At 40.2% G+C, this 12,611-nt stretch overlaps 1 protein-coding gene across 4 annotated transcripts in view; it reads right to left on the bottom strand.

Annotated features, from left to right (window-relative positions):
- MICU2 (mitochondrial calcium uptake 2) overlaps positions 1 to 12,611 on the bottom strand; it is a 125,555-nt gene that overhangs the window by 86,576 nt on the left and 26,368 nt on the right. The gene's annotated exons all lie outside the window — the stretch shown is intronic.

Genomic DNA, 12,611 nt, shown 5'->3' with positions numbered 1-12,611 from the left:
TACAACTGTCTAGCAAATAGCAGTCCAGTGCACTGAGGAGGAGTATCTTTTCCTAATTTGCACAAAGGTTCCATATGCACTGGAGTAATGCTATCATTGATATCTCCCAATCTGCAGGGATGCTGCAGGCAGAGAAAAGTACAGAATGTGCCAACTGGAAGCTCCCATCACACACTGCATTCACTGCAGGCTCAATACCTGCCATTTTCCCCACCTGTGTCCTCTCAAAGGTGGGACCAGCACTGGCAAGTTATGGCTTGGTTGGGCAGAGAAATATAGTCAAACTGCGGTTCTCGAATGTCTCCCATCTTGGAAAATTTGGTTCTCAACCAAGTTGTTCATGGGGAAAAATGTCCTGGTTGTTGAACAAAACTTCGGTTCTTTTCTTTCTTTTTTATTGATTTTAGAGAGAGAGGAAGGGAGAGGGAGAGAGATAGAAACATCGATGAAAGAGAACATCGATTGGCCACCTCCTGCATGCCCCCCACTGGGGATCAGGCCCATAACCTGGGCATGTGCCCTGACCGGGAACCGAACTGGCGACCTCTCAGTCCATGGGTCGAGCTCAACCACTGAGCCACACCAGCCGGGCCAAAACTTCGGTTCTTTACCTGACAGCCCTTTCATGCTGACACCTGCATGATCAGTCATGTCTCTCAGGCAACAGAGGAGAGAATGCGCGAGTCTGCGTCAGTTTACTGCTAAACCTCAAGTTGTTAACATCTCAGGAAAATGTGCTGTGGATATTTTTGAGTTGTTTTTTGCTTTTGTTACTGTTTTATTATTATTATTATTATTATTATTATTATTACTACTAAATGCACAGAGTAAGTCACCACAGGTCCTAAGAAGGTGTGCAATAACAAAGTGAAAAGGAAAGTTATGAGAATGACAGAAATAAAAAAAGAAATAATTGCAAAGTATGACAGGTGTTGTGTGTCTGACCTGGCCACCGTGTGTGGCATGGTGAAATCGAGGATTAGCATGATTTTAAAACAACGAGGCATCAAGAGTGCTGATGTTGCTAAGGCCCAGAAGGTGCTCACGGAACCATGATCACGGGCAGCTGAGTGGGGTTAAAATGGGATCATTTGGGGTCTGGAACAGATTCATTCAACTTACATTATTTCTAATGGGAAAAATGATTTGGTTTTCAAACAAATCACTTCTTTTTTTTTTTTAAATCCTCACTCAAGGATATATTTCTATTTTTCTTCAGATAGTATGGAAGGGAGGAAGAGAGAGGGAGAAAGGGAGAAACATTGATGCGAGACAGACACACCAAATGGTTGTCTCCCATACAACTCTGACCAGGCCGGGGACAAACCACAACTGAGGCATGAGCCTTGGACTGGAATTGAACCCGTGACTCATTGGTCCATGGGTTGACGCTCTAACTGCTAAGCAAAACCGGCCAGGGCACAAATCACTTATTGAATAGACTCCTGGAATGAATTAAGTTCAAGAACTGAGGTTCCACTGTATACTGTATTCATGACTACACTAACCTAAACCTATGAACTATGTATGAGGTAATTTCCTCAAAGAGGCAGGCACCCCAAAATGGGAGAATGAAGTGAAACCCAAAGGTCACCTCGTGGGATGGGATGAGTCTGACTTTACAGGACAGACAGATCTTCTGGAGTAGAACTGGGACACAGACACCTTCCCGAATGTGAAGAAGGTGGCCCAGCTCTTTCTGCACCCCTCAGGCAGTGGAGTGACTGAGCAATTGATATAAACAAATATCATAAAGAGCACTTAGATCCAGATGGAAAGGAGATAGGGATTTATATTCACACAGTTTTTGGTAAATAACATATTTAGCTAGAATGTCTGTTTAAAACCTAATCTTGGAACTACGCAAATTCTGTGGGAAAAATGAAGGTAAGAGCAATAGAAAACAATTAACAATAAAAATCACATTCTGAAACAGAAAAAAAGAAGAGAAAACAAAAAAGGTGATGGCCTTTATAATATCAGAGAGCAAAGATAAAGTACAAGAGGGCAGAAACATTCAACAAGGGAGCTGGCCCAGCTAAATACATGAAGGGGAAAATAACACTGTGAAACACTGAAAAACCTGAAAAACAGTAAAGATTACACTGAATATTGAAGAAAACCTATGAACAATGTGATAGGAAAAAAGCACAAAGAAGGCAGAAGAAATGCATCAGAAAAAGCAATTAGAGAAAAGGCTGTCCAGATGTGTGACGGACACCAAGGAGCCAGCACAGCAATAGCCTGTGCTTCAGAAAGGGGAGAGTAAATCAAGCATCTATTTCAAAACACAGCCGGGGTGGGGGTGGGGTGGGAGGGTGTTACTGAAATGCACGGAGACATGTGTTTGCCACTCTATTTGCCACTGCCCTGTGTGTACTCTAGGTCTGACTCATTCTGGAAGACTTCAGGGGAGACTCATCAATTTTAGTGTCTTTCAGAAAACTGAAACAGCCCTGGCCGGTTTTGCTCAGTGGTTAAAGCGTCAGCTCGTGGTTCAGAGAGACCGGGGTTCGGTTCCCACTAAGGGCATGTACCTCGGTTACAGTTTGTCCCCAGCCCTGGTTGGGGTCGTGTGGGAGGCAGCCACTTGATGTGTCCCTTTCACATCGATGTTTCTCTTCTTTCTCTCTCTCTTCCTCTCACTCTAACTGAATAAAAATGGAAAAAAGTCCTAGGGTGAGAATAAAAAAAAAACCAAAAAAGCCCTGGCCGGTTTGGCTCAGCAGTTAGAGCATCAGCCTGTGGTCCACAGAGACCTGGGTTCGGTTCCCGCTAAGGGCATGTACCTCGGTTGCAGTTTGTCCCCGGCCCTGGTTGGTCGTGCGGGTGGCAGCCACTTGATGTGTCCCTTTCACGTCGATGTTTCTCACTCTCTTCCTCTCTCTCCCTTCCCCTCTAGCTGAACAAAAAATGAAAGAAAAATGTTTTTGGGTAGGGGAAAAAAAAAAGAAAACTGAAACAAGATTAGAATCATGATGCCCTTGTCGCTGGATTCAACCTACAGAGCAGCTCTCTAAGGAGTTAATGCAAATAGTGCCACAAGAAAGGATGAGATGGATTTCTAAGATTATTCTCAAGGCAGGGACACCCTTCTGCAATACGTGATGAAAGTGGTGCAGTGGACAGTGGACAGCGCATCCAAGCATTCAACTGGAAAGACTGGAGAGGATTCTTTTGCCCCTCCTCACCCCAACTTGCTCCCTGTGGTTTAAGAGACCTATTCACATGGAATTGGACTAAATAGTCCACCTTTATCTGAATAACGAGACTCCATCACATACTGTACAAAGCTACTCTGTGGGCCAGTGTGTACTGTCACACATCAATAACAGATGGGCTGGCAGGAGGGAACAGCTGCCTGGGAATCAACTCCTAGGGATGAAGGGTAGGAATGTGGTGGTGGAGATCAAAGGCCTGCTTGGGGCCTGCTGGTAGCTGTTATCCTGAGCCACCTGACACACCGAATGGGGGGTCCTATAGGTGGAAAGTGCTGGGAGGGCACGGATTCCTATTACTGCCACCATGTGCTTCTCAAACCTGCACCCACAGTGAAGCGCATGGGAAAGGAGGGGCGGGACTGCTGGGGTGGGGGCTGTACCGAGCACCTGACCACGTCCACATGGTTCTGCTTATATGTAAAATGCTCCGTGGATTTCCAGGATTACTTGTAATGCAGTAAAGCATGTGACAAAGGAATTAAGAGCAATGAGTGATGTGAAATGGATAAAAGGGGTCTTTGAAAGCTGATGACTTCCGTTGAAGCACTGCACTAGCTCACTGCCGCGAGAGCAGCAGGTGCTTCGCCGTCTGTCTCTGCTCTTTATCCACGAAGCGACAAACTGGAAACGTTAGTTCTCTGTTCTTTGTTGAACATCCTTTGGTCTCTACATTTCTCGAGAAGAAAGTGGGAAAAGAAAGGGCCTTCATTACAATGCTTTCAATATGGCCTATATATATACATATTGCACTAGAAAAAAATGTGTAAAACCTTACTCACCTGGCGCCTTTATTTTGGAATTTGTAATAATCTGGATAAAATGTAATTGCTTTGTTGCCTTTGAACTTTCTGTAGTGTAAATGAAAGAATTATCTTTTCTTCTTAGAAAACTTTACAATAGAAAATGTTCAGTCATTAGACAGAAATTTTCCATTTTGCTCTGGATCAGGGAGATACTACTCTATGTGAAACAAAATACTGCCAAACTAAGTTAGAATATTCACTGCATAAGCTATGTTCACGGTAAATGCTCCAAAAAGACAGCATATTAGCCAAGGACACAAAAGTCATCCTTGAGAGACCAGGAAGCCCTGGGATCTGTTCTGCAGCTTCTGAAGACCTGGTGCTGACCCTGTCTGTGCTGCTTTCTAGAAACGAGAGGGAAGAGGGATGCTCTTCTTACATGAGCCGTGGCAGAAGGAAATGACATATATGCTCATATATGATTCTTAAAAAAAACAAAACCTTGTATTCTGTCTGAGGAAAGGTGGCCACTGTTTGGAGATGTTGATGAGTATAGCAATAGCATCTTTTCTTTCAGTAACTGCTTTCTCTTCCCTGTTGAGGGTTAGGGTTAGAACACTCATCTACCCTTCCTCCAAAACTACCTTTCGGCCTGGCCAGTTGGGCTCAGTGGTTAGAGCCTTTGGAACAAAGGGTTGCAGATTCAATTCCTGATGAAGGGGCATGTACCTGGGTTGCAGGTTTGATCCCTGGCCCCAGTTGGAGTACATGTGGGAAGCAACTAATCGATGTGTCTCACAATAATGTTTCTCTCTTTCTCTCTCCTTCTTCCTCCCTCCCTCTCTCTAAAAATCAATGGGGAAAATATCCTTGGGGGAGGATCAACAACAACAACAAAATTACCTTTCAGGGTTACATCATAACTACATAAAGTTTTCTTTATGCTATAAAAAAAAGTTTAAATTAGGTTTCATGTAATTAAAAAAAGACTAGAGCCTTAAAGTCTCAATATATTCCTAAAGTTTGATCAAATTCATTCATTGCAACCACAACTAAATCATGTTTTTCTTAAGAAATTACTGAGTTACTTTAGCTTATTTCCCTACATGGGAGAAGGAAAATAATACTTTGTGCACTCCTTCTCTGCTATTCAACATGGGTCTACTGAATAAATGGTATGTGTCTGCTATGACCAAGCCCTGCAAAGAGATACAATGACACATGGACAGGTGCTCCTTTCCAGTGGGGGAGGCACAAGAAAACGTGGCCAGTGCGTCCAGCATTCAGTCGTGTCCTATTATGATAAATTTGAGACTCTGGTTATTCTTAAATGTTATTATTTATCAACCATGATATTTTGACTTATTTTTTGAAATGATTATATTTTTCAAGTTTTATAATTAAACTTAACGAGAACAACAGTAACAGGTCTGGTACAAGTTTATCTGGATTGTGGTCTCTCTTCTTCTGCCAAGCAGTAACAAGGAACCTTTTGTGACACAAGCTATGATCTGATTTCAGGAACCTCAGCCATGCAAAAAGGTCTCCTCAGAACTGAGAACTTCCAGTAAGACTGGGAAAGTGCTGCTGTCAGAGGCCACTGAGAGGGTTAACACTCAGGATATTGTGCTGTCTCCTACAGTATATGAGTGTGGCACAAAGAAGGGATGGATTAAAGGACCCCTCTTTTCTTCCTCCCACCCATGCCTGGGAGACAGGTGCCGTCTGTGGCTGTATTTTATAGCTGGGCTTGCAGAAGGAAAGTGATTCATCCACACAGTATTTTGCACGGCTCCTCCACCCCCTGCTCCCACATTCTCTGTGATCCACTTGGACTTCCAAACCCCCAAACCCCCAACCCCCAGCCAAAGAATGTGCCCTCCATACGCTTCCTCAGTTCACAGAGCAGTCACAGCAAGGGTGGTTCAAGTGTGTGGCTGGGTGCTGAGGGCTGCTTGCCTCTCAGCACAAGTCCTTTAAGCCCCACATCCTAACCCTACACAAAATGTGGTCAAATATTCGATTATTTTTTAAATTTTATTTATTTTATTATTTTGGGGTAAAATTAATACAATTATACAGGACTCAAGTGTATAATTCTATGACACATTATTTATATATTGCATTATGTGTCCATCACCCAAAGTGAAATCTTCTGTCACCATATATTTGACCCCCTTCACCTTTCACTACTCTCCACCCCAGGGAATTATACATTTTTTAAAGGCAATATATTGCTTGCACAAGAAGAGAAATCTTATCCAAGACAAAAGGGGAACAAATTTTTTAAAAACCTTCAGGTAAATGGAAAGATAACAAAAGCCTGAATAAAGAGGCAGATTTGCAAATTTTTGTTAAAAATTAGAGCATCGGCTCGTGGACCAAAGAGTTGCAGGTTCGATTCTGGTCAAGGGCATGTACCTCAGTTGTAGTATGTCCCCCGCCCCAGTTGGGCTGTGAGGAAGGCAACCAATTGATGTGTCTCTCTCACGTTGATGTTTCTCTCTCTCTCACCCCTTCCCACTCTTATCTGAGGATAAATGGAAAAATATCCCTGGGTGAAGATATAAATAAATTCCATCAACACTATTATTTTTATTAATTGGTCATTGTACAAAACGAGTATGTACTGTACTGATTTAAATGTCAGCCTTAGTTTTGTTCATTGTAAACATGATGGCTTGCTGGTGTGTTCTTAGGTTCAGTATTCGCTTGGCCAACTTTGATGAGCTTCAATAAACCTTTACGGCATATCTTTCCAGAAGACAGATTAGATGGCCATTTATTGCTTCTGATGATAATTAAAACACTTCACAAATCATGTAATACAGCTGGTTGTTTCTTGTCCCTCTTTTTGTTTGGCTAGCTTGTTAAGAGTTCTGGTAATAGCCCTGGCCAGTTTGGCTCAGCGGTTGGAGCGTCAGCCTGTGGACCAGAGAGTCCTGGGTTTGGTTTCCGCTAGGGGCACGTACCAAAAAAAAAAAGAGTTCTGGTAATTACCTCTTTTAGTTCTTCCAAAGTACCCATTTTGGGTTTGCTGTCCTCTGGGTACCAGCACACAGAACCCTGACTAAACTTTATCAAAGCCCTAATGACTCTGAATTACTCAAGAAAAGAAAGTGTTTTTCTCCGTCTCCCTAGTGCCTGTTACATGGATAATACTGCTAAATGGTTAAAAAAAAAAAATAGCGTGCAGGGCCCTAGCCAGTGTTGCTCAGTGGTTAGAATGTCAGCCCACCCACCAAAGGGTCTCGGGTTTGATTCCTGGTCAAGGGTGTGTACCTGGGTTTCAGGTTCAATCCCCGGCCCCAGTCAAGGCACATGCAGGAGGTAACCAATTTATGTGTCTCTCACATTGATGTTTCTCTCTGTCTCCCTCCTTCCCTCCCTTCCACTTTCTCTAAAAATCAATGAAAAAAATATCCTCCAGTGAGGATTAACAACTACAACAAAAAGTGTGCAAGAATGAATTAATCTTTTTTGTTTGTTACTCCTCACCTGAGGATATTTTTCCATTGATTTTTTTAGAGGAAAGGAGGGAGAGGGAAAGGGAGACATTGATGTGAAGAGACATCCACTGGTTGCCTCCCAAATAACCGTGACCGGGGTCGGATTAAAACTGCAACCTAAGTACATGCCCTTGACTGGGAATTGAACCTTCTACCCTTTTGTTGCAAACTGAATGCTCTACCCACTGAGAAAACCAGCCAGAACTGTGCTTATATATTTTAAACCCTACTAATAATTGATAAAAATACCTTTAGAGAGTTAGGTATGTACTCTGCCATGTTCATCTACACTAAAGAAGTATGCCTGGCCAGTGTGGCTCAGTTGGTTGAGCATTGTTTTATGCACCAAGAGGTAGCTAGTTTATTCCTGGTCAGGGCATGTGCCTGGCTGTGGGCTTGGTCCCCAGTAGGGGGCCTGCAGGAGGCAGCAGATTGATGTTTCTCTCTCATTGATGGTTCTGTATCTCTCTTCCTGTCTCTCTAAAAAAGTCAATAAAACCATATTAGAAAAATAAGTATGCACAAATAGATATAAAGGCCCTTTTAGTATATATATTTATTATAACTACAAATTACTGCACAATGAATAATTTTAGATTAAAAAAATGTCTTCATAAGAAGACGTAAAGCCACTGACAGGTGGTGGCAGTGCTAACTGTTCCAAAGCATACCGCCTTATTCTTCACCAATCGTGGAAATCATGGAATCTCAGAAACTGGATTACACAGCTGCTTCACATTCTCCTGTAAATCTCAGTGAATGATTTAATGGATTTCAAGCCTCATACCATATTTAGTTTAAGTTAATGGATTTTTTTTCAGCTTTAGCTTGGAATTCATTGATGTATCATAATATGGTTTGTCTAAGGTAAAATTTTGCCACTGAAATGTATTTGTAGGAAATGAGCAGGGGATGAGTCAGACAGTTCACCAGAATTGACAAAACGGGTAGTTTCCTAGCAAAGGTACTAAGATGCATGTCATTTGTTTTTCTGTTGATGTTTATTAATTACATCACTAGTAAAAGAAGTAATCCATAGGTAACACAATACAAATAGAAAAACAATACACAAATACGACTATATATTTAGGCAAATTAATTTACTGTTCAAAGCTCTGCTTTGTATCTGTGAAGTACAAATTAGTCATTTCGGACCAGCATAGATTTGCCAAAATCTCCCTTTCTGCTTTTATCTTATTCTTTGAACATATTTCATGATAAAATATTAATGCTCTCATTTCACTTAGTAATTTTTGAAGATACTTTAACAGTAAAGATTTAAAAAGATTCAATCATAGTATTTGCTCTATAATGATTGAAAAACCAAATACTGTTTTGTTTTTGTATTTTGGCTTTAAGGTAGCACCCAGCATAACAAGTAAACAACTGCTAAATAACTGAAAAAGAATTTCCACTTTACTACTTCAATTGTCACCACTACTAGAACTCCTGACCACTTTTCTCCTTCAATTCTTCACTCTTCTGTGTCTTTTACAACAGTTGGTGTCAAATGAAGAACAACTTCCTACATTTTAACCTTCCAGTTCAGAAAGCAGCAGTATAAAACTGCCAATGAATTAGTCACTAAGTTAGCACAATTGTTAGTATGTGCCAGGCAACAGTGCGATCGGTAGCAAATATGAAGTTCTTAGAGGTGCATGTTAAATAAAATTTTTTATCTTGACCCCTGATGATTTTAGGATCTTATATGAGAAACAAAACCAGTGAAAACATAGTTTATGATAAGCTGAGTTGTTATATACCTACTTTAAGCGCAGGCATGGACAGAGCTGGCCCTGGGTAATCTTTCTTTTAAAATTTTGTGATTAATATATTCCTGTACTCTTTATATAAAAGTTTATTCAAGGAAATAATCCTAGTTAAATCTTGGGAAGAGGTGAGAAAAGAAGGAACAGATATTTGCAGGCTAGAATAGACAAAGCCTGACATTCTGAAATGAATCAGGCAACTCAATCTCCAAACTTGAATTGCTAGTAAAGTACCAAAAAATAATTCTGAATACTTAAAGACTTGGATAGATTTGGTCACTCTGTTTAGTGTAAAATTAGTTCCTAAATATTTATGGCTATTGTTTAGATATCCTTTTAACTTATAATTTAAATAACTTTATATGTGTAAGATGTATTATTACCAGTATTAATAAAATTCCTAATAATTTATAGGCAGACTCCTTAGGCTCTAAAAACTTGAATACTCCAACCCCTCACAGGTGACAGGGTAAAGAGAAGAAACTTGAAGATGCTCCCTTGGATAATGGATCTTTACAATTTAAAGGAGAGGGATGTGGTAACAGACAAAGGCATTTACAAAAATTTAACCAGGATAACCTACTGCCATAGGGTTAACAGAACGTACACTGGGGAATCAGAACAGAAGTGAATATCATAAATTATCTGATATGAGTATAATGACATGATCAAAGCAGTGAACCAGAAAATTTTTGATATAACATTTGAAACATTTCATAATGTGAAGGACAATTATTAAGAACCTAGAAAGGACAAGGTTAGAGCAGAGGCTCTTAACCCTATACTACATGGTCATACTTCCTGGTGTTTGTAACTGCCTGAAAGTACATGTGAAAGAAAATGTGTATGTACCTGTTGGGAAAGAGCACGTTAACTCTGATGACATCCTCAAAGTCTATTCAAAGATTAAGTGACAAAAATAAATCAGCAAACCTGAATGATAATATGGTAAAATACAGTGCTATGGTAAAATGATTAGTAAAATAAAACACTCCAATTTTAAGTACTACCCATATTAGTGTATATAGTTAACTTTAAATAACTGAGATGACTATCAGATTCAATCTATTTTTAACATATGGCCATAGAAGTCTCTTAAAATTAAAAAGAAGAGTTTCTCCAATATGAAAAGTATAAAATGAGAAACTTACTAATTCCAGATCCTTTAAAAATATCTTGTATTTGCTACCAACTAAGCAGATTAAGAGAATATGTCTCTTGGCCATTTGTATATCCTGTTTGAAGAAGTGTCTATTCAGGTCCTCTGCCCATTTTTAAACTAGACTGTTTGTCTTCCTGTTGTTGAGCTGTATGAGTACTTTGTATATTTTGGATATTAATCCCTTATCCGATATATCATTGGCAAATATGTTCTCCCAAAGAGTGGGTTCCCTTTTCATTTTGATGCTGGTTTCTTTTGCTGTGCAGAAGCTTTTTAGTTTGATGTACGTAGTCCCATTTATTAATAATTTTTTCCTTTGTTTCTCTTGCCCTAGGCAATGTATCAGTGAAAATACTGCTACGTGAGATGTCTGAGATTTTGCTGCCTACATTTTCTTCTAGGATTTTTATGGTTTCATGACTTACACTTAAGTCTTTTATCCATTTTGAGATTATTCTTATGTACGGTATAAGTTGGTGGTCTAGTTTAATTTTTTTGCATGTTACTTGTCTAATTTCCCCAACACAATTTATTGAAAAGACCGTTTTTTTCTCCACCGTATACCACTGCCTCCTTTGTCAAATATTAATTGCACATAATGTCTTGGGTTGATTTCTGGGTTCTCTCTTCTGTTCAACTGATCTATATGCCTGTTCTTGTGCCAGTACCAGGCTGCTTTTATTATGACGGCTTTGTAGTATAACTAGATATATGGTAGTGTGATCCCTCCAAATTTGTTCTTTTTCAAGACTGCTGTGGCTATTTGGAGTCTTTTTTGGTTCCATATTAACTTTTGGAGTATTTGTTCTAGATCTGTGAAATATTCCATGGTACTTTAATAGGAATTGCACTGAATCCGTATATTGCTTTGGGTAGTGTGGTCATTTTAATTTGTTTTTTAATCCTCACCCCAGGGTATTTTTCCATTCATTCCTAGATAGAGTGGAAGGGACAGAGGGAGAGAGAGAGAAATATCAATGTGAGAGAGACACATCGATTTGATTCCTCCCACATGACCCTGACTGCAGCCAGGGATCAAACCGGCAACCCAGGTGTGAGCCCTTGACTGGAATCAAACCCGGTCTCTTTGATCTGTAGGATGATGCTCTGGTTGCTGAGCCAAATGGGCCACAGCAGTATGGTCATTTTAATGATGATGATTTTTCCAATCCATGAACATGTTATATGCTTCCACTTTTTATATCTTCCTCTATTTCTTTTTTCCAATGCCCTGTAGTTTTCTGAGAACAGGTCTTTTACTTCCTTGGTTAAGTTTATTCCTAGGTATTTGTGGGAGACCATTTGCATGGCATCCATCTTGTTAAAGTCTGCTCTGCTGTCTCCGGCCCCAGGGCGGGGGGTCTCTCTGCATACAGTGTCTGCATTCTTCTAGATAATTGTTTACTCCATTCTTTGCTTATCATTTGTTCCACCTGAGGTATTTACTGGAATTTGCTTCAGGTGGGATACTCATTAACTGTTTCACCTGTTTTTCCCCTATATATTATGTGAACTCCCCCTGAATAAATGAGACTTGATCAGAATCCTGTCTTATCTCCATTTCTCGTGTCTCTTGTCCCTCCTCATCCTCACTCCCCCTCTAGAGTCCTCGTTGCTCGACCTGCGGGACGGGTCAGGTATTCTGATTTTTTGTTGCAATGGTAAATGGGATTTGGGGGAAGGTTTCCCTTTCTGGGTGTTCATTATTTGTGTATATGAATGCCACAGATTTCTGGATGTTAATTTGTATCCTGTTACTTTGAAAAAATGTTCAACATCACTAATTATCAGAGAGATGCAATTAAAATGGCTATGAGGTATCACCTCACACCTGCCAGAATGGCTGCCATCAACAAATCATCAAAGTGCTGGTGAGGATGTGGAGAAAAGGGGACTCCAGTACATTGCTGGTGGAAATGCAGACTGGTGCAGCCACTATGGAAAACAATAGGGTGCTTCCTCAAATAATTAAAAATTGAACTGCCATTTGACTCTGTGATCCCACTCCTAGGAATATATCTGAAGAAACCTGAAACACCAATCGGAAAGAATATATATACCCCTATGTTCATAGCAGTGCTATTTATAATTGCTAAGATCTGGAAACAGTCCAAGTGACCATTAGTAGATGAGTGGATAAAAAAGTTGTGGTATATTTACACAATGAAATACTATGCAGCTGTAAGAAAGAAAGAAGATTTCTTACA

Source organism: Molossus molossus, unplaced genomic scaffold, assembly GCF_014108415.1.
Source record: "Molossus molossus isolate mMolMol1 unplaced genomic scaffold, mMolMol1.p scaffold_m16_p_10, whole genome shotgun sequence".
NCBI classification, from domain to species: Eukaryota; Metazoa; Chordata; class Mammalia; order Chiroptera; family Molossidae; genus Molossus; species Molossus molossus.
This window is presented reverse-complemented; position numbering and strand designations above follow the sequence as displayed.